This window comes from Xenopus laevis, chromosome 6L, assembly GCF_017654675.1.
Source record: "Xenopus laevis strain J_2021 chromosome 6L, Xenopus_laevis_v10.1, whole genome shotgun sequence".
In the NCBI taxonomy this organism is placed as follows: Eukaryota; Metazoa; Chordata; class Amphibia; order Anura; family Pipidae; genus Xenopus; species Xenopus laevis.
In genome coordinates, this window is record NC_054381.1 from 33,124,485 (window position 1) to 33,144,853 (window position 20,369).

Genomic DNA, 20,369 nt, shown 5'->3' on the forward strand with positions numbered 1-20,369 from the left:
CAGAAAACCTTAGACTGTGGGCCCACTCTCCAAACTGTTTCTCCTTTTCCGCTACTTGCTCAACCTCTTTATTCTCTATTATGTGATCTATTTAGCCTGTACCTGTGCTGCAGCCAGTCATAAACATTGCCCCCAAATCTGCTACCTTTATTAATACTGTGTACTGCAGGCCCTACGGCCCCCCCCATCTGTACCACTACCTGTGCCAGCAGCCAACAATGAGCCCAGGCTCAGCCATATTTATTAAAATGGTCACTGTGTACTGTAGCAGGCCCCAAGCCGCCCCCTCACCTGTACCTGTGTGCCCAACCCAGTTCGAAGTTTCTTTTTTGGTCGAATACGTCCGTATTCAGCTGAATTTGGTCGTACTTCGAATGGTTGAAGTCAAATTTTTAAAGTGACAGTACATGATGAATTTCAATATTCGAATTTTCTAATTTTTTTCAAATTCAAATCGAATTTGGACTATTCCCTAGTCGAAGAACACAAAAAATAGCCCAAAATTTGGATTTGTTTCATTCGAAAATTCACCATGATCTTTGATAAATCTACCCCGTACTGTCTCTTTAAAAATTCAACGTCGACCATTTGCCATCTAAAACCTGCCGACTTGATGTTTTAGCCTATGGGGGACCTCCTAGAACCCATTTGGAGTCAATTGGTGGACTTTTGGGAAAAACTTTGATCGAATGCGATATTCCTTTGATTGTACGACCTATTCAATCGAAAATGGACCTATTCGAATAAAAAAAACGTTGATTCGAAATTCGACCCTTGATAAATATGCCCCCATGTGTTTACATCTGACAGACAGTCACTGTATTGCAATGAGAAAGAAAATATTTCCAACACATTAGACTTGTAGGATATGATCTGATAATCAAACACCATTCTACAGACTTTCCAGTGGAGGTTAGCCATTTAGCAGTCAGCAGTCAGCTTTTGCATTTCATAAATGAATCAGCACCAAAACCAACATATTTAAAACCCTCTAATAACACAAGGAAGGTAAACACTACACACCCATGAAATGTTTGAACTAAACTTAAATGATCGCTTCACATTTAAAAAAGAGAGATACAGGGTGTTCTCATATCTACACGTACCTCCCCATGATTGGTGAATAGACTCTGTAGAAAATCTCCCCAGGGTTCCCCTCATGACACATATACAAGACACCAATGCAATATAATAATATATAATATAATAACTCAGTTTGTTTCAGTTTTAGTTCAAATAACAAACCAGATCATTAAATGCGACCTGCTTATTGGTTACTGTGGGTAAAGAGACCAGAAGTTATGTGCCTATTTTGACAATTCATAATAATCTATTCAGGCTAAGGTTTTATAAATAAGATTATATACAGATAAGATATACAGTATATGGGAACTGGTATACAGAATGGTCAGGACCTGGGGTTTTGCGGATAAGGGGTCTTTCTATAATTTGGATCGCTATTCCTTTAGGGCAGAGACACATGCTAAGATGCGGGACGATTTAGTCACCTCTTCTTCGGGGTGACAAATCTCCCTGAACTGCCCCCCGCAGGATGGCACACGGAGCGCTTCGTTTTGCTAAGCCGCTCGAAGTTTCTTCGTGAGGCCCTCTGATGCAGTGGTAATAATAATTGTGGGATGCATCCAACACGTAGCACAGGTATGGGATCTGTTATCCAGAAGTCTCAGAATTATAGGAAGGACATATCCCCTAGACTCCATTTTAACCAAATAATTTAAATTTTTAAAAAATGATTTCCTTTTTCTCTGTAATAAAAAAACAGTACCTTGTACTTGATCCCGACTAAGATATAATTACTCCTTATTGGAGGTGAAACAACCATATTGGGTTTAATTAATGTATATATGATTTTTAGCAGCTGTAAGGTATGGAGATTCAAATTACAGAAATATCCCTTATTCAGAAAGCCACAGGTCCCAAGCATTCTGGATAAAAAGTCCCTTACCTGTAGTAGTTTTACCATGCCCTGAAGTGCTTGCCTCTTGCACATTAAGCTACTGTGAAAATGGACATTTGTTGTAACATACAGCACTTTACTTTATGGTCATTGAAGTAGCCTACACATACCATTAGCTGACTTGCTTTGTAAATGCTTGGTAGTAAACAATACAGACCAAATGTGTCTTTTTTTTTTATATATTTAGAAATTTTTATTTTCTGTAAAACATTTACAAACATATCATAAGTACACGTATGATCATATAAGTTGTGATTCTAGGTACATTATCACAGATTGGCATGTTAAGTACGTAGGCATTTCTGAAAATATAACTCTTAGCAACAAATAAACCTTCATAAGTATTAAGTAAGCAGATTGTCGTCTTTATTATCATTGCCTACTTTCATGTAATCTGTGTCATGTGATCAGTGTTGCCTAATCCAACAATGGTGCTTTTCTATAATTCTCAGAGGGGAGAAGAGAAGAAAGGGGAAAGAGGTAAATGGGGGGAGGGTCAGAGGGTGAATGCAGAGGAGCCAGGTCCACGAGTCAGTTCATTTCTGCCTGGGCTGTCTCAAATTCCACCCAGGGGAGCCATAGTAACCCATTTTGGTAGTCTTTGCCCTGTAAATATGCTCTGATAGTTTCCATATTTCTAATCCATTTAACTTTGGTGAGGAGAGCTTGTTGGGTTGGCAGAGAGGTGCTCTTCCACTTGGCCGCCCTTAATGTTTTTGCTGCTGTAATTATATGTGTCGCTAGTTTATTTGGTTCAGAAGTTTTCAATGTTTTAAGAGGCAGGCCCAGAAGAAATGACAGAGGCTCTGGCTCAATTTGTTGCTTGAAAATAGCTGACAAGGTGTGGGCTACCATTCTCCAGAAAGCTTTAACTGTCTCGCAGGTCCACCACATGTGGTAGAATGTACCCCGCTCTCCACATCCTCCAAAACATTGCGGGGAGAGGGTGCTTTTGGATAGGTGGGCCAGTCTCGAGGGGGTATAGTACCATCTGAATATCAGTTTGTAGGCCTTCTCCAGTATTATAGTACAGATTGATGTCTTACTAGCCTTCTCCCAGATAGTCTGCCACTTTTCGCTGTCAATTGTCTCCTGTACATCCACTTCCCATTTGGCCATATACTTTTGTGCTAGAGTGGTATTGTCTTTAGAGAGCCTATTGTACAGTCTTGAGATCAGTTGAGTAGATTGATTCGAAGAGTTGCACAAGAGTTCGAATTGCGAAGGGGCTGGTGGCGATGCATTACCTTGCAAGAAGGTATGAGATATAAAATGGCGTATTTGTAAGTAACGGAAGAGTTGGCTATTTGGTATCTGGAGGCTGTCTTTGAGGTCCTGAAAGGTACGTATCTCTCGCCCTTTGACTAAGGTAGTACATAGGTAAGCGTTATTTTCGGTCCAGGGAAGAAAGTCTCGTATTTCTACCCCTGGTGGAAACTTTTTGTTTCCCAGAAATGTGCAGTATATTGTGTTGTGTCGGGATAAATGTAGTTTTTCCCTGTACTTGTGCCAGATTTGTAGTGAGTGTATCGTTGTAGGGGAAAGTTGGTCAGGTATATTCCTGTCTTTGTCAGGGATCCAAATGATGTGATTCAGTGCCAATGGAGCCAGACCCGCATTTTCGACACCAAATGTGTCTTTTAATCTATATGCATACATTTACTTTCTCCCCACAGCAGTAAAATTACTGAGCTGGTATATGAAGATTTTCCTTGTCACTCAGATGTGCCATTTCTTCCCCCACAGGTCCAGAGTTTCATAGAGTTATAGAGAAGTGTCTGCCTCTGTGGTTGAGGGAGGAACTTGGAGCAACTAAATCAAATAAATCTTTATTGTGAGATACCATAAAATGAATTACCCATCCACTGAAAAGCCCCTTATGATGAGCTGCTCAAAGGCTGCTGCTTAGATAAGAAAGATCAAGATCATTGTGTTCAGTGGAAACTTACCTTTAAAATTTGGGAGGTGGTCTTCATCCTTCTAGGCAACAGCAGCTTCTTTGTTCTCCTCTGAGGCTTCTTCTCCTTTCTGCAGCTTCAGCTTCGGCACCCGTTTGGTTTCGGCTCCCGTTCGGCTTCCCTGGCCTACTTAACTATAAATGGAGCAGCCTCTGGGCATTTGCCCGATCAGACAGATTTCCAGTCTGGGCCTGCTCTGAACAAATGACCCTGTTTATAAAGAAAAGGGGAGATGAGATCATTGAACCGAGCTTAACATTCAAATTAGTGCTTTATTATGGCAAAAATTAGGAATATATTGTTTAAGTAAAACAAATGTGTCCCTTTAAAGCTTATGGGGTTATGGGTCAGGGCACATGCTCAGATTCGGGGAGATTAGTCGCTGCCAACAAATCACCTCTTCTTTGGGGCGCCTAATATCCCCGAACTGCCTCCCGCCAGCTAGAATGTAAATTGCCTGAGGGATGGCACTTGGAGCTCTTTGTTTTCCAAAGTCGCCCGAAGTTGCCTCATGAGGAAACTTGGGAAAACAAAGCACTCCGAGTGCCATCCCACCGGTGATTTACATTCTTGCCGGCGGGAGGCAGTTCAGCCCCAATAAAAGGAGATTTGTCGACGGGCGACTAATCTTCCCGAATCTGAGCGTGTGCCCTTACCCTAAGAAGGTACTTGAACACACGTTACCCTGTCAGGCATTTAAGTCCCCTCTTAACCCCCTTAGATTCAAGTATTTGCCTGGGTTTTAAACAATGTTTGTACTCGTTTTTCTGTGCTTTTTGTTTCCATAGCTGACATATTATGATATATTATAATACATTTTTTATGTTTGCCGAAATCTGTTTATTTACAGTAGTTTGCAGATGAATATAAATGTTTCAGGTATGAGACTAGCCACATATTTCCTCACTGAACCTGCCTTTAGTAAATATGAAATACATGCAGTTTTACAACCCAGTATCACCTTGGCATTGCTAAACAGACACCTTGTACCTCCTGTGTAAACGCTTTGTACATTGAAATAGATTTTCAGAATTGTGCCTAGAACTCCAATGAACAGTCAACTGAATTACAGGTCTATTTTCCAAGCCTGTTTCTAAACAATACTGGAAACAGTAAGATATTGTGGGTGACTAGTTGCTCTACACTAAGGGGCAGATTTATTATGTGGTGTAAAAAAACGGTGGAATAATATGTCACACATCAACAGGCATCGCCATGTAAAAAATGGTGTAAAAATGGTGTAATTTTCTTACTCTCTTTTTCTTTGACCAACATTCCCAGTGGAACTTACAAAGGTCTGAAGAGGTGTAAAATAATGGCTTAAATCTTGCATTCGCATGGTGTAAGTGTAAAATTAAACACAGCTTGATAATGTAGTTTTACACAGCTTCAAAAATATGCCCCAGAGTGTAAAAATTGTAAATCTTTAATGAGAATCAGTTAATCAGCAACATCTGTATTCTTATATAATATGTATCTGTAGTGAACTATAGGGCTCATTTATGATGGTTGTGTGCTTGTGATGTGTAGCTCGGCCTGAAACCAACAGGTTGAGGCTGGCATCCACACATACATTACTGGTCATTGGTGGGTTCAGGACAAACTTTTCCTTCTGCCTATGCTGCCTGCAACCTTACAATACCCTACTTCCATCTCCAGCAGCCTATATTTATTGGTGCATGCCTGCTCCACCTTGTTCCCTTCATGAAGTCAGAGATGGGCAGGTGGGACGCAGGTCTATAAATACAGGTGACTCTCCGGGTCAGGTTGGATGCGGGTTTGGAATGGGCAGTTAGGGTCGGGTAAAGACTGACAGAAAGTCATTGCATTAAGCAAATAATCCACAAGATGCTTTGTCCATATGCACTTGTGCACTTTGCTGGTTTAGTTTCAGGGGCGGATTAATGCACAGGCTCCCCTAGGCTATAGCCAAGGGGCTCAGTGTGTTCAGGGGCCCGTCTAGCTTTTTTTCAATTACTTTTTTTTTTGCTGCTGGGTCCAGTCGGACGCACCTGCTAGGAGAAGAAGGCAGGTAAGGCGTGTGGACAGATGCATGTAGACCCAGTGTCATCACTGGGCTTGGAGAACCCATGCCTGGATCTGCACACTAACAATGTGCGGGTCGGGTAAAATCCCGCACCCGACTTCCGGGTTCCTTTTATAGACCCGCGCCCACCCCGCCAATGACGTTACAAAAGGGGCGGGCGAGCAGGCACCCGTCTATAAAAAAGGAAGAAGAGGTTGGCCCGAACCAGCCGACCCGGGGGTAAACCTACATGCATCTGGCCACACGCCCTACCTGACTTCTTCTCCTAGCAGGTGCGTCGACTGGACCCAGCAGTGAAAAAAAAGTCTAGCGGGTATCGGGCCCGGCCCGCACATCACTACTGCATACTTCTGGACCCAGGAGGAGCCTAGAATGGTGGCCTGTGGATGTAGTCTAGGGGCTCCACATCTCATTAATCTGCCACTGTTTAGTATCTACTGTATAAATCCTGTTATTAGTACTTGACTGGTGTTCCCAGCAGCCTGGGCAGAGGCAGAGTCAGAGGAACGCTTCCCTTCACACACATACAGCTGTAAGTTCAATAATGCTGTTACCAATCATCTTGCAGGATTTTTTGTGCCTTACTCATCATGCCACTCTGAATGCCAACTGCTAACAGTAGTTATGTTCAGTACTAAGTTCATCTAGGGGCTCACACTCTTTGCTGCTGACCCGTCTGAGGATACTTTGCATTATACTGTTGGCCTCTCTGTAATAATGTTATTATGAGTTATTAGCCTTTAATACCTATGTACTGAATTGCTGATGGGGTTAATGTAAAAATGTAGAGTTTGGCCTAGTGCAGATATTCACTGAAAAACAATCAGCAGATAGACTTGGTGGACATAATGAATTTCAATGATAAAAGGAAATGGTGGATTGCTTGCTATTGTTACTGAACTGCAAATCCCATTAGCACTAAATCACAATTTTTCACTAAAATGCCTTTGAATAACTGAAGCCCAGCAGCCCATTAGCAACAGCGAGTGGACCCAGGAGGTTTAGAAAAGAGAATTCTGGCAAAATCCCTGCACAATTCAAACAAGGTAAAAAAAAAAATTGAATGGTTATTAAGCCACATAAAAAGCAGCCAATATGTTTGTCTGTTCTATTCCTGTGTTTTATTATAGGGCAGGAGACATACTGTATCTAGCCAAGCACTTACTGTACACACCAGAGGTTCTCACAGGTATCACATGACTGTTCTATAACTCAAGGGCTCAGCGTTTCTTCTCTCTTGTCAAAGGAGAATTTTCTCTTCTTTTATGGGGGAGAAACAATTCTGTTTCAATACTAACTTTTTGGAATTTGTATTTTTTTTTCAACCAAAAAAACAGCTGTGGCTTGAACTGCAGTAAATGCAACTTGGGTATTACAGGGGAATTAATCATGCTTTCATACAAGGGATACAAGATTTCAATATTATACATGTAATTCTGAAGCTGTGGCTTATGCACTTACATGTTCTTGTGGAAAGCTATACATAGAGCAGACATCACGCCAGGTAAAAGAACTGGAGAATATATAAACGATTTATCGCTAAATATGACCCTGATAATAAATAATATTTTTTATTATTTATTACAGCCAGCGTTAGGTGGTACTACAACAGATTCTTCCTATACCTGCAAGAGGGGGAATAGGAAACCATTACTAATCAGACTTAATGGATCAAATTATTGAGTAGAAATGAAGTGTGAAAGGCTGCTAATGAAAACATGCATCATTTCAACATTGTGATATCCTTCCTTAATTCTACAATGCTTCCTTTGCAGATAGATAGATACTAATCTATGGGCTTAGCTTGTTACTAAATACACTTAAAGGGCATGTAAAGGCAAAAAAATGAAATCCAATTTTTACTTTCTTTAATGAAAAAGAAACCTATCTCCAATATACTTTAATTAAAAAATGTGTACTGTTTTTATAAGAAACCTGACTGTATGCAGTGAAATTCTCCCTTCATTTACTGCTGTGGATAGGAATTGTCAGACGGTCCCTAACTGCTGAGCAGGGAAACAACATACTCATGAACAGCAGGGGGAGCCCCCGCCTTACTTCCCAGCCATGCAGAACTCAAGCAGCTTTGTTTATGACGATCCCTAAGCAGCAGCATGTGCACAGTCTTAGTCTTGCAAAGATGATTAACAAAGTTACAAGAGGGTGACCCCCTGTAGCCAACTTTGAAAGCATAAATGATTTGTTTAATTAGGCTTGTGGTGCAGTAAGTTCATGTTTATATTTAGTATACAAAATACAGAATTTCTAGCCTTAGTCTAATTTAGACTTTACATGCCCTTTAAGTTGCTAAATTGACTATATCTATCCCGTCTGCTACTGAAGACTGGGCATGTTTATTTGTTGGCTTTACTGATGTGCTTATGATTCTGATTCTTTACAATGGGTAGACTTGGCTCATGTTTGCAGCTAAAATGTGTTAAAGGTACCCCACCCTGAATTAGTTATACCAGCTCTGAGAATTTTGGCCACCACTTGCATCTGATTTATCAAAATACAGTGTAGAGTTATGCCTGCCTTTATTTCAGGCTAACCAGCTCCTTTGCTTTTACTGCCTCTGTCTGTGATGTCATCCTGCCCAGATACAGGCAATGGAGCGATCTGATTGGCTAGGAGATCAGAGAAAGTTTTTCTTTATCCCAGAGGTGCCCAAAAGATAGTTCGGGATCTACCAGGAGACCTTTAGCTGGTGATCAGTAGATCTCAGATATTTTTATTCAGATATTTATTCTGTTTAAGGAGAAATCAACCTGAAAAAACCCGTAACCCCCACCCCAGGTAGTCCCCCCTCCCTCCTCCTCCCAGGCTAACTACCCCCTTCCCCACCGGGGAGATGCCCCATACTCCATACCGAACGCAGGTTGAGACGCAACATGCTGCATTTTTCCTGCGTTCGGCGCCTACACGCGCCTGTGTGAGTACAGCCCCATTGAAAAAAGCTTATTGCGTCTATTCCTGCGCTCCCCTGCGGCTGAACGCAGAAAAACGGAACGCAGGGGAGCGCAGCTTCAACCGCTCGTCAGTAAGAGCCCTAAACCTCAAATTCACACTCTAATCCCCTGTATTGTTCACACCTGTGATCCCCCTGTATTGTTCACACTTGTGACACCTCTATTGTTTATATGCTAAAACCTCTACTGTTCACACCTGAGACCCAGACTGAAACTGCCCATATTGTTCACCTGTTCACACTTTATACAAAATGCTAATGGGGCACCAGCACTGTGTCACTGTATGTAGTACATTTTAGAATGATGGCTTTCCCTGTCTCCTGCTCTGTTCTGCCTTCTGTTCTGTGTGTGCCATTCTCTGCTTGCCCAGTGCTGCTTGTGTGTGCCATTCTCTGCTTGCCCAGTGCTGCTTGTGTGTGCCATTCTCTACTTGCCCAGTGCTGCTTGTGTGTGCCATTCTCTGCTTGCCCAGTGCTGCCTGTGTGTGCCATTCTCTGCTTGCCCAGTGCTGCTTGTGTGTGCCATTCTCTGCTTGCCCAGTGCTGCCTGTGTGTGCCATTCTCTGCTTGCCCAGTGCTGCTTGTGTGTGCCATTCTCTGCTTGCCCAGTACTGCCTGTGTGTGCCATTCTCTGCTTGCCCAGTGCTGCTTGTGTGTGCCATTATCTGCTTGCCCAGTACTGCTTATGTGTGCCATTCTCTGCTTGCCCAGTGCTGCTTGCGTGTGCCATTCTCTGCTTGCCTTATGTTACCTGTGGGCTGTAAGCCTGTTAGGGGTTTGTTCTTGGGGTTTGTTAGCATTTGGAAATTGTTGTTAAGGGTCCCTAAAGTGTTTAATCATGTGTTGGGGGTTGTTGTATTATCCACAGGGAAGGATGAGGCATATGGATTTAAGGGTATGTTTTAACATGACTTCAATTTTTCACATATGAGTGATGAGGGATTTCCCTACAGTGAGCACCAACCATTTGGTTTTTTGGTGTGCTACCACCGTTAATGTGGATATGATCTTAAACGTTCTTGTGGTAATATGGGTGTGGTTTACAGTGGGTGTGGTTTAAAAGGGGAGTGGCCAACATTGACTTCCACTATCGGCCCTCTACCACATAGGCCGGTAAAATTTTGGCCCTCGGTACAACAGAAGTTGGACAGCACTGATGTAGATAGTGATATTCTGAGACAATTGGTTCTCATTTTTTTTTATTTGTTGTATTTGAGTTATTTAGCTTTTTATTCAGCAGCTCTCCAGTTTGCAATTTCAGCAATTTCAGGTTGCTAGGGTCCAAATTAACATAGCAACCATGCCTTGATTTGAGTAGGAGACTGGAATATGAATAGAAGAGGCCTGAATAGAAAGTTAAGTAATAAAAAGTAACAATAACAATACATTTGTAGCCTTACAAAGCATTTGTTTTTTAGTTGGGCTTAGTGATCCCTTAGAGCCCAGGAGATGGAGGTACTGCGCTGTAAAATCCCAATTTCCCGGTATCTTCCACAAGTGATGAGGCTGGGTCTGATAGAGTGCCACAGGTTATGACCTGGTGTAAGTGAGTGTGATCCTGTTCTAAAGGAGCATGATTGCCAACATACAATTTCTAAAAGAATCAGCCACAAGTTTGTCCAGGACACACACACACCGAGGGACTTTACTTTAATTTGTTTCATGGGCATCATGTTATGTTTCAGAGTGGTCACTAGAGGGTGCTGTTACCTCGCTAGATTGTGCAGAATGATGGAGTTCATAGGTCAGTTCAGCGGCTGTACAGTGCAGGGCTAACTGGGAACTAGTTCTTTCTGGTTATGTGCAGCAGTTGTTTTGCTGAGTTGTTTGTGTGTGTTCCTGCCCCCATTTTTTTTTTACGGTCCATTTGATATCCCACTTAAGTGCATCATTAATGCTTCATAAATATGTGTGTTTTCATGTACTTTATAGTTTAGGAGGCCGATGCAATGTAGAAAAGCTGGGGCGTGCAGTGGGGTGCTGGAAACCACATTTTAGCAAAAGTTGGGGGTACAGATTGGTTTTCCCTTATTTGCATACTAAAATACCAATTGTTATTCAGTATAATCTGCCCGTATTATTTGTATAATTCCTTCACCCAAGGGGCTCCTGAGATGCTAAGGACCTAGAGCTAATTCCCTCTCCCCATAAAATCAAACCTGCTCTCTCCACGTCTTTGCTCTGTCTCTAATATTGTGTATGTTCTGTCTTGTGCTTTTAGAGTAATAGCACACTAGATTTGTTACGCATCTCCCAAAATGCTTTCCCAACAGCAATCTACTAGATCACTGAATGGAAATCATTGTGCCGAAACTGCAAAATCTTACTGTTGCTTGATGAAACAACATTGTCATGTTTCCTGTTTTAGTTGGGGGCTATTTTCTTGGCTTGGATCACCAAGTTTCTCTGCAAAAAAACCACATAGACTTAATGCATTTCAGCAAATTTTCACCATTTTGTGAATTTTCAGTGAAGCAAAATGGGTCAGAATCGCCCATCACTGCATTGTGACATATTTACTGTAATCTGGTCCCCACTGCACCATCCACACCATGGAGAGCAGGTTTGGTAGCTGCACACTGATCATAAGGAATTGTTGTGCTGAAGAATCATATTGCAAAGTAATGGGGGGCAAAATGCACTGTGCTTTAGTGGGGATATCCAGGGTATATCATTTATATGGAGGCCTAGAGAAAAATACATTTATTGTACGTGGAAAATGGGGAGATTCAAGATGGTATCACAACTATGCTGTGGAGATATATGGCAAGCCCTGACGTCTGCTCTATTTCTTGGCACTGACAAATGGAAGTTCCAGGGATCTGCTGTTCCTCTCCAGTATCAGTATATGACCTAACTGTGTCCCCTCAGCAACATGCCTGCTATTCCTTGTAGCGTCAGATCCCTTTCCAATAGTTCTAAGTAAATATGTAACAGTGAATGCTGTTTCAGGGGAATGATGGCACCAAACTACCAGCCAAAGCATCAGTCATGCATATCTCTGTGAAAGTACAATTTTATATGGTTACTTATAATCAGTTGGCTGGTTCCCTTGCCCTGTATAAAGGTATCACAATCCAGTGCTCAGGCCTGCCATAAAACTAAATGTGCTGCAAGGCTGGTGAGATTTAATGACGTATTTCATTCCCTTCTTACATATCTCTTTTTATACCTTTAAAAGTAATCATAAAACAACTGGACATAACTTCTTTCCAGCACTCAGGGTATGAGCATTTAACCAGTTTTTTATCATACATTTGGGATTGCTCATCAGGTACAGCACGCAGGGCAACGGGTCGTCATTTAATCAGCCTATTAGCCAGACAAAGAGTTCAAAAGAAACCGCTCCGATTCACCGCAAGTGGAAGGTTAAAGTTCGGCAGCCTCAGGCATCCGGTCAGGTGCAGGAATCTTTCTGCGTCCCACACTGTACAAAGTATGAAGGAGAAATCGGTACATTTCCGCATACCAGACACTGGACTGTACGTTTAAAAATTGCTAATCTTTATTCAATCCATATTTAAACACGCTGCTGGCTTGACGCATTTCAGGCACAGCTGCCCTTAATCGTAAGCATATTTAGCCAGACAGGATTAACTGGCACATGCACAGTCACCAAAAGTTTGATAGGGAGTTTGGAAACCTATACCGCCCTACAGCAGGGAATCGTCATACATTTTCTTCTTTCATTGATCTGCTATAAGCTTTACACTTTCTAATGCAATATTTTCATACCAGCCCACATGTTGGGGTGGTTGAGGGGAAGCTAAAAGCCCCAAAAATACATTAAAGAAATTTATATCAGCCTTAAAAGGTATTAGTTGGAAATGAAGTTTTCAGCAACTGCAACTGAACATGGCATAACTAGACCCCGCTTAGGGGCAGTCCTGAGCAGTGCCGGATTTGCAAATGAGGCACCCCTAGGCTGTCCGCCTCCTGTGTCCCCTGTCCCCAATGCATGCACATGTGCAATCTCACCTGTTGGTTTCTTAACTCCCCCCCCCCTGTAACTCCACTTCTGGTGTCCTGTAGATATGTAGATTTGGGTGGGTGGCTGCCCTAGGCCCGGGAGGCACGCGAAACAGGGGGGCCCTGGCCGCAGGGCCTGCTTTCTCTATAACCACTCATCTCTAATCCCTGAAAATTTGCACACCTGCTAGAGTCCTGTGCGGAACCAATTTCTAAGACCCGGACCTGACCTGAACCCACAGCCAGCGACCTGAACCGCTACCTAATATTTACCCACTTTGATCCACCACCCCACCCGAACCCGCAACTGCCTTATCTGCAACTAGACCCGCAAGCCACCGACCGCCATCAAACAGGAAGTGGTGTTGCTGCAAACCAGAAGTGACATCATCAAAAGTGGGCAGGGACAGAAACAAGTTCAGTAAAATTAAAAGGAGTAAAATATAGACAATATAACACAAGATATAACATTTAGAAAGACCCGCAACCCAACCTGCAGCCCACAGACCCGCGACCCGCATCTATACCCGCACATGTAAATCCTACCCTCATTCCGCAGGGTACCCGCTTTTTTTGCAGGTTACCCGAGGGTACCCGAGCATGCACACAAGCAGGCCAGGAGAGGGGGGCTGATTCATTTGCTATGTGCACCAGGCTTCTCCAAACCACCAACTGATCTACTTGAAAAATATCTCATAGATGTCTGCCAGGTTTTGATTTTCCCATTGGGGTGAAGACTGCATTGGCACATTGATGAGGTTCTCTCTGGCCTGCATTGTAGGCCAAACCATCAGATTAACCCAATATCACCCAGCTCAATGTGAATGTATTGGAGAAAGACTTGCTCATTAGGTCACCTCAACAGAAGTCATAAAAAGGCCATGCAATGCTGCAAAAACAATTGGAACAATTGGAAGGCAGTAATACTGGGGTGGTCTCTCTCCAGCCTTTTGACTTTTTGACCGGTCAATCACAGAGTGCTTATTTTATCAAAGTAAACGACAAATTAATCTGATTCGTTCGATTCAGAATAGTTAGGTTCAATCAATATTGGTCTACTAATATTGACTGAATCAATAGAATAAAAAAATCAGTTCAACCAATCACAAATGAAGTAGAGAATCTTGTTAGAATATGGGTATTAGTGAACACTGCAACTTTATACTGGAGTAGTGTTTGCTAGTGTCGGATTCTCTTCAAACCCAAGCAGCTGCCTAATTATAGACTTGGTTGTTGGTTACAAAAAATGAAAGTAATTAAAAAAAAAAAGTCTATGGGATAATAGTAATTATGGTGTTGTATCCTGCATTCATCATGCACACAAGAGAGAGGTTGGCAGCAGTATCATTAGATTAGACTAGTTAGAACTCCATACTGTATTCTATTGTTTGACTGACATAACACACCATTGTTTCTACCTCAAAACATATCCAAGGATTGTAGAGCTCCAAGATTTCCTCTTCTACATGCTAAGACAGGTTAGAGCAACTGGCACATGGGTGGGTTTGGCACTGCTATATCTAGAGCAAGCAGATAGGAAACTCTGGGACTCAAGTCATTTTTCTTTGGGGACAGCACACATGACCTAAAATGATTATGCAAAGTCCTCTGCACATTCTAGTAAAGGTTAAAAGAACACAGTGGAAGTATGGAAGTATGTATTGTTTCTCAATTTTGAGTGAGTGTTAGTGATGGGTGAATCTGGGCAAAAAAATTGTGAAATTAATTGAAGTCAATGGGTGACAAAATAATTTTGACGTGTGGCAATTTTTTTTTGTTGAGGCCGATTTTTCGCCAGCGAATTTTCGGCGCAGTTTCGCGGAAACATTCGAACGTGGAAATTTGCCGCAAATCCATGCCTCCTGAATTTATTCACCCATCACTACTTACCACTGTAGACAAATTCTAAAGGCAGGGGATGAGGTCACAATGGAATTGGCCCTTATGTGGCTAGCCTAAGGAACAACAACAACCAAAAACTTTCATCAAGGCTCCCCATATTTTCAGCCTCAACCCAATTTCTGCACAAATAAGTATTTGTACAAGTTAAAGGGAAAACACAGCTGTGTGGGTACGTGTACCTTTAAGTCAGAGTAGGTAACGGAGGAGGTAAGTAACCAACCAATCATTCATTCAGTAGAATAGGGGTAGTTGGCTTGACTAATAGTAAGTGATTGCATTAGGTGTAGCTATACACAGCAGCTGTTGATGTCATTAGCAATTTCAGGCCATTATTATAATTAGTATTATGGAGGTACACTCATGGTTTAAGGGTAGGGACACACTGGGCGATTTGGGGAGATTTAGTCGCCTGGCGACTAATCGCAGCGACTTTTCTCCCCGAATGCTTCCCCTCTCTCTGCGCCTGGCTAAAATGAAAAATCGCCTGCGCTAATCACACGCAGCGATTCGTTTTCCGAAGTCGCCCGAAGTTGCCTCACGAGGAAACTTCGGGCGACTTCGGAAAACGAATCGCCGCGTGTGATTAGCGCAGGCGATTTTTCATTTTAGCCAGGCGCAGAGAGAGGGGAAGCATTCGGGGAAGATTGGTCGTGGAAAGTCGCGGCGATTAGTCGCCAGGCGACTAAATCTTCCCAAATCGCCCAGTGTGTCCCAGCCCTTATGGAACTGAAATGGTGTGTTCAGGAAAGAGCAACATGTTCACATATCAGTCTCTGCAATACCCTGTAACTATGCCCCTCTCCTAATTACTTGCTGATGTCAGCTGGACTGGAACAGCACTTGAACTGTTGCTTGAGAGCATTTAAACCTCAACAAAGGAACAAGATAATTTGTCAATTATCCTGCTAAACACGGCCTCCAACAATACGGCAAGATGATTAGGACAAATTATTCTTGGGAATGACCAAAATATTTTCCATTATAAATGGTCTTTAGTCCAGCTGTTTCCCAAATGGCACTTTGTATTGCTCATATTGACATATCAAAAAAGGTATATATATATATATATATATATATATATATATATATATATATATATATATATATATATATATATATATATATATAAATATGTTGTAGATGGGTGCACACCAGGAACGTTTAAAGCCAAATTACTTAAAGGTTAAAACATACTTTATTGAAAAAACAGGCCAACGTTTCGGTCTCCTTCTCAGACCCTTATCAGGACCCGAATAATCATAGGGAAACAGCTTAATATAGATAAAATGCATAAGCACTCACCCAATCACGTGTATGGAGACAAGTCATGTGAAATCTTGTCTTACCAAAGAATGAAACCTGTATGCTTGTGAGTATGGATGTAGTTAGTCTCTATACCATCATACCACATCAGTCAGGCATTGAGGCTGTACGATTATCATTGGATGAATTTGAGATGTATTCTGGTCCACCAATATCTTTTGTTCTTGATTTATTGAGACTTACACTGTCCCTTAACTATTTTCGTTTTGAGCATGATTTCTATCTCCAAGTGTCCGGTACGGCCATGGGGGCAGCCATGGCACCAGCCTATGCCAATCTATATATGCACCAATATGAGAAGCGCTATATTGTACCAAAATTTGGAAGTAGACTTTTATTTTTTCGTCGCTACATCGACGACATGATTATGATTTGGCGGGGGAATGAGACTGATTTTGTTGAAATGGTAGAAGAACTTAACAATGCAGATAGTCCAGTAAAATTTACCTATTGCATTAATCCATTTAAAATTAATTTCTTGGATGTGGAAATCATGATTAACGACAGTAAACTAGATTATACTCTCTTTAGGAAGCCTACCGACAAGAATGTCCTTTTGGACTATAGCAGTTGTCACCCCAGTCCTATGAAGAGATCCCTTCCTATCTCACAATTTTGTAGAGTGTTACGCAATAACTCTGACCCCTCAGTCTGCAGGCAACAAATATCGGACATGTGGATACGCTTTAAAGAAAGGGGCTATCCTGATAGACTTCTATCACAATCCTTGGAGATAGCCAAAAAACGCTGCAGTGAGAGCACTACACCTGACAGAGGACAAGCAGGAGTTTTTTCAGTACAAAATTCAATGCGTGCACAAAAAACTTAGGGCAGCTTGTTAGGAAACAGTGGAACATTGTACAGGCCGATAAGGATTTGGCCAGAGTACTCCCAGAGCCTCCCAAGATATGTTACAGACGAGGCACAAATTTGCGTGACCTGTTGGTCAAAACGGATCCTGTACAATGTTACACTAAAGTTACACGGACTTGGTTGTCTGGTACTAAACTAGGATGTTTCCGCTGCCCTAACTGCACTTCATGTAGGTACATGACACCGGGCAATTCATTCTTACACCCGCAATCGGGTAAGCGATTCTTGATTAGACACCACGTTACCTGCAATACGAGCCATGTCATATACCTGATCACATGCCCTTGTGGCCTGCCCTATGTTGGCAAGACAGACCTTACCCTGAGACTGAGAATGGATGCCCATCGCTCAGCAATTAGCGTAGCATTCAGGGATGGCGTATCTGTTAAACCAGTTGCCAAGCATTTTCTTGAACAGGGACATAGGTTACCCACTTTCAAATATATTGCCATAGATCATGTACCGCCCCTGAAACGGGGTGGGGATAGATCAAAAATCCTACTTCAGCGAGAAGTTTTTTGGATAAAAAAATTAAACACGATGGCCCCTTTAGGGTTAAATGAACATTGTTCTTTTATGTGCTTTTTGAATCAAAGGTGAAGTATTATTATGTGCAATATATTCCAGTTGAGGTAACACTATATCTGTTTAATTACAGTCTGTCCCCTTTTTAAGCTATTTATAGTTGTGTTTATGTAACCTGACTTGTTGCTACAATATCTCTGTTTATCAGTGTTTTTTTTGAAACAGTGTTATGTATGTTTTTAATCATGTTTCTTTTTCTACTTCCTGTCTATCTCTGGTCCAGGTGTTCTCCTTTTTCGTTTTCACATGTTTGGTCTATTCAGGTGATTGGGTTCTGTCACATGACTTGTCTTCATACACGTGATTGGGTGAGTGCTTATGCATTTTATCTATATTAAGCTGTTTCCCTATGATTATTCGGGTCTTGATAATGGTCTGAGAAGGAGACCGAAACGTTGGCCTGTTTTTAAATTTTTCAATAAAGTATGTTTTAACCTTTAAGTAATTTGGCTTTAAACGTTCCTGGTGTGCACCCATCTACAACATATTTATCTATTCCATTACGGGTAGCACCTGGGTCACTTATTGCTGTTTGGAGTGCGGAGAAAACACAAGGACTTTATATGTATATATATATATATATATATATATATATATATATATATATATATATATATATTGTCTCAATGGAGGAGCACACAAAAACAAATAATGTTCCACCAAGCACTGAACAGGTCTTATACAAACAAAAATAAGGTTTCTTTATTTTTAATTTAATTTAAATTTGTAAATTAAATGAAAAAAAACAATATATTTTTGTTTGCACAAGACCTGTTGAGTGCTGTACTTCATAGGACACACACACACATATATATATATATATATATATATATTTGAACAATTACTGTACATTATAGGGTAGCAAACCTAAAGTGATATATATCCAAGCGAGTTATACCACAAAACTCCCCTAAGGTGGCAGCGCCAAACGGGTTGTTCACCTTTGAGTTCACATTTTATCTTTTAATATGATGTAGAAGGCGATATACTGATACAATTTACTGTTTTCACTTTTTATCATTTGTCGTTTTTGAATTATTTGTCTTTTTATTCAGCAGCTCTCCAGTGTGCTATTTCAGCAATCTGGTTACTAGGATCCAAATTACCCTAGCAACCATGCCTTGATTGGAATGGACTGGAATATGAATAGGAGAAGGCCTGAATAGAAAAATGATTAATAAAAATACATTTGCAGCTTTACAGAGCATTTGTTTTTCAGATGGTGTCACTGACCTTTATTTGAAAGCTGGAAAGAGTCTTTCTAAGTTTTTTTGATCAATGGATTATTCCTTCGATCGAACGATTAAATCCTTCGAATCGAACGATTCGAAGGATTTTAATCCAATGATCGAAGGAATATCCTTCGATCAAAAAAACTTAGGCAAGCCTATGGGGACCTTCCCCATAGGCTAACATTGACTTTGGTAGCTTTTATCTGTCGAACTAGGGGGTCGAAGTTTTTTTTAAAGAGACAGTACTTCGACTATCGAATGGTCGAATAGTCGAACGATTTTTACTACGAATCCTTCGATTCGAAGTCGCCCATTCAATGTTCGAAGTAGCCCAAAAAAACCTTCGAAATTCGAAGTTTTTTTACTTCGAATCCTTCACTCGAATTTAGTGAATCAGCCCCTTAATGTTGTAGTAGAATTAGGACAGAGACACACGCTGCTATTTCGCGAGATTAGTTGCTCAGCGACAAATCGCTTCTTCTTCAGGCGACTCATCTCCCTGAACTGCCTTCCAGCCAGCTAGAATGTAAATCGCCGGCAGGATGGCACTTGGATCACTTCGGCTTTCCGAAGTCGCCCGAAGTTTCCTCGTGAGTCAACTTCGGGCGACTTTGGAAAATGAAGCTTTGTGCACAACCCCTTTAAAGGCTCTGAGCTGGCAAGCCAACTTCTTGGGCTGAATAAGACATAGCTATCCCAAACTGTTGCCACAGGAAGCCCATTGTTTACCGGTTTGCTTTTAATAGAACCAGGGGCCCTAACCCAAATCATAGAAACAGCCCGAGACCAATATTCATCCTTAACCAAACTTAACCGTCATTATGCATAAAGGCAGGATCTGTTCTACCGGCACCTGCCAAACCCATATTTCTCCGTTAGACTGCCAGATGGAGAAATGCCATTTTTCACTCCAGAGGATGCTTTTACACTCGTCCAATGGCAGTGACCTTTATACACTGATACACTGATGCCAGGCATAGCACATGATATGTGTGCCAGCATGGTTTTATGTGTAATAGATCTTGCCAGACTAACCTCATTTCTTTTCATGAGAAGGTGAGCAGGGACCTTGATTCTATGACAGTGGATGTGATTTACTTAGACTTTGCTAAAGCATTTGATACAGTGCCACACAAAAGGTTACTGGTTAAATTAAGGAATGTTGGCCTGGAACATAGTATTTGTACCTGGAAAGAGAACTGGCTAAAAGATAGACTACAAAGAGTGGTGGTAAATGGAACATTTTCTAATTGGACCAGTGTTGTTAGTGGAGTATCACAGGGCTCTGTACTGGGTTCTTTGCTTTTCACCTTGTTTATTAATGACCTGGAGGTGGGGTTTGAAAGTACGGTTTTTATTTTTGCAGATGATACTAAATTGTGCAGAACTATAGGTTCCATGCAGGATGCTGCCACTTTGCAGAGTGATTTGTCTAAGTTGGAAAACTGGAAATGAGGTTCAATGTTGATAAATGCAGGTTATGCACTTATTCTATGGCTACTAAAGCAAATAAAGTTCTGTCTTGCATAAAAAA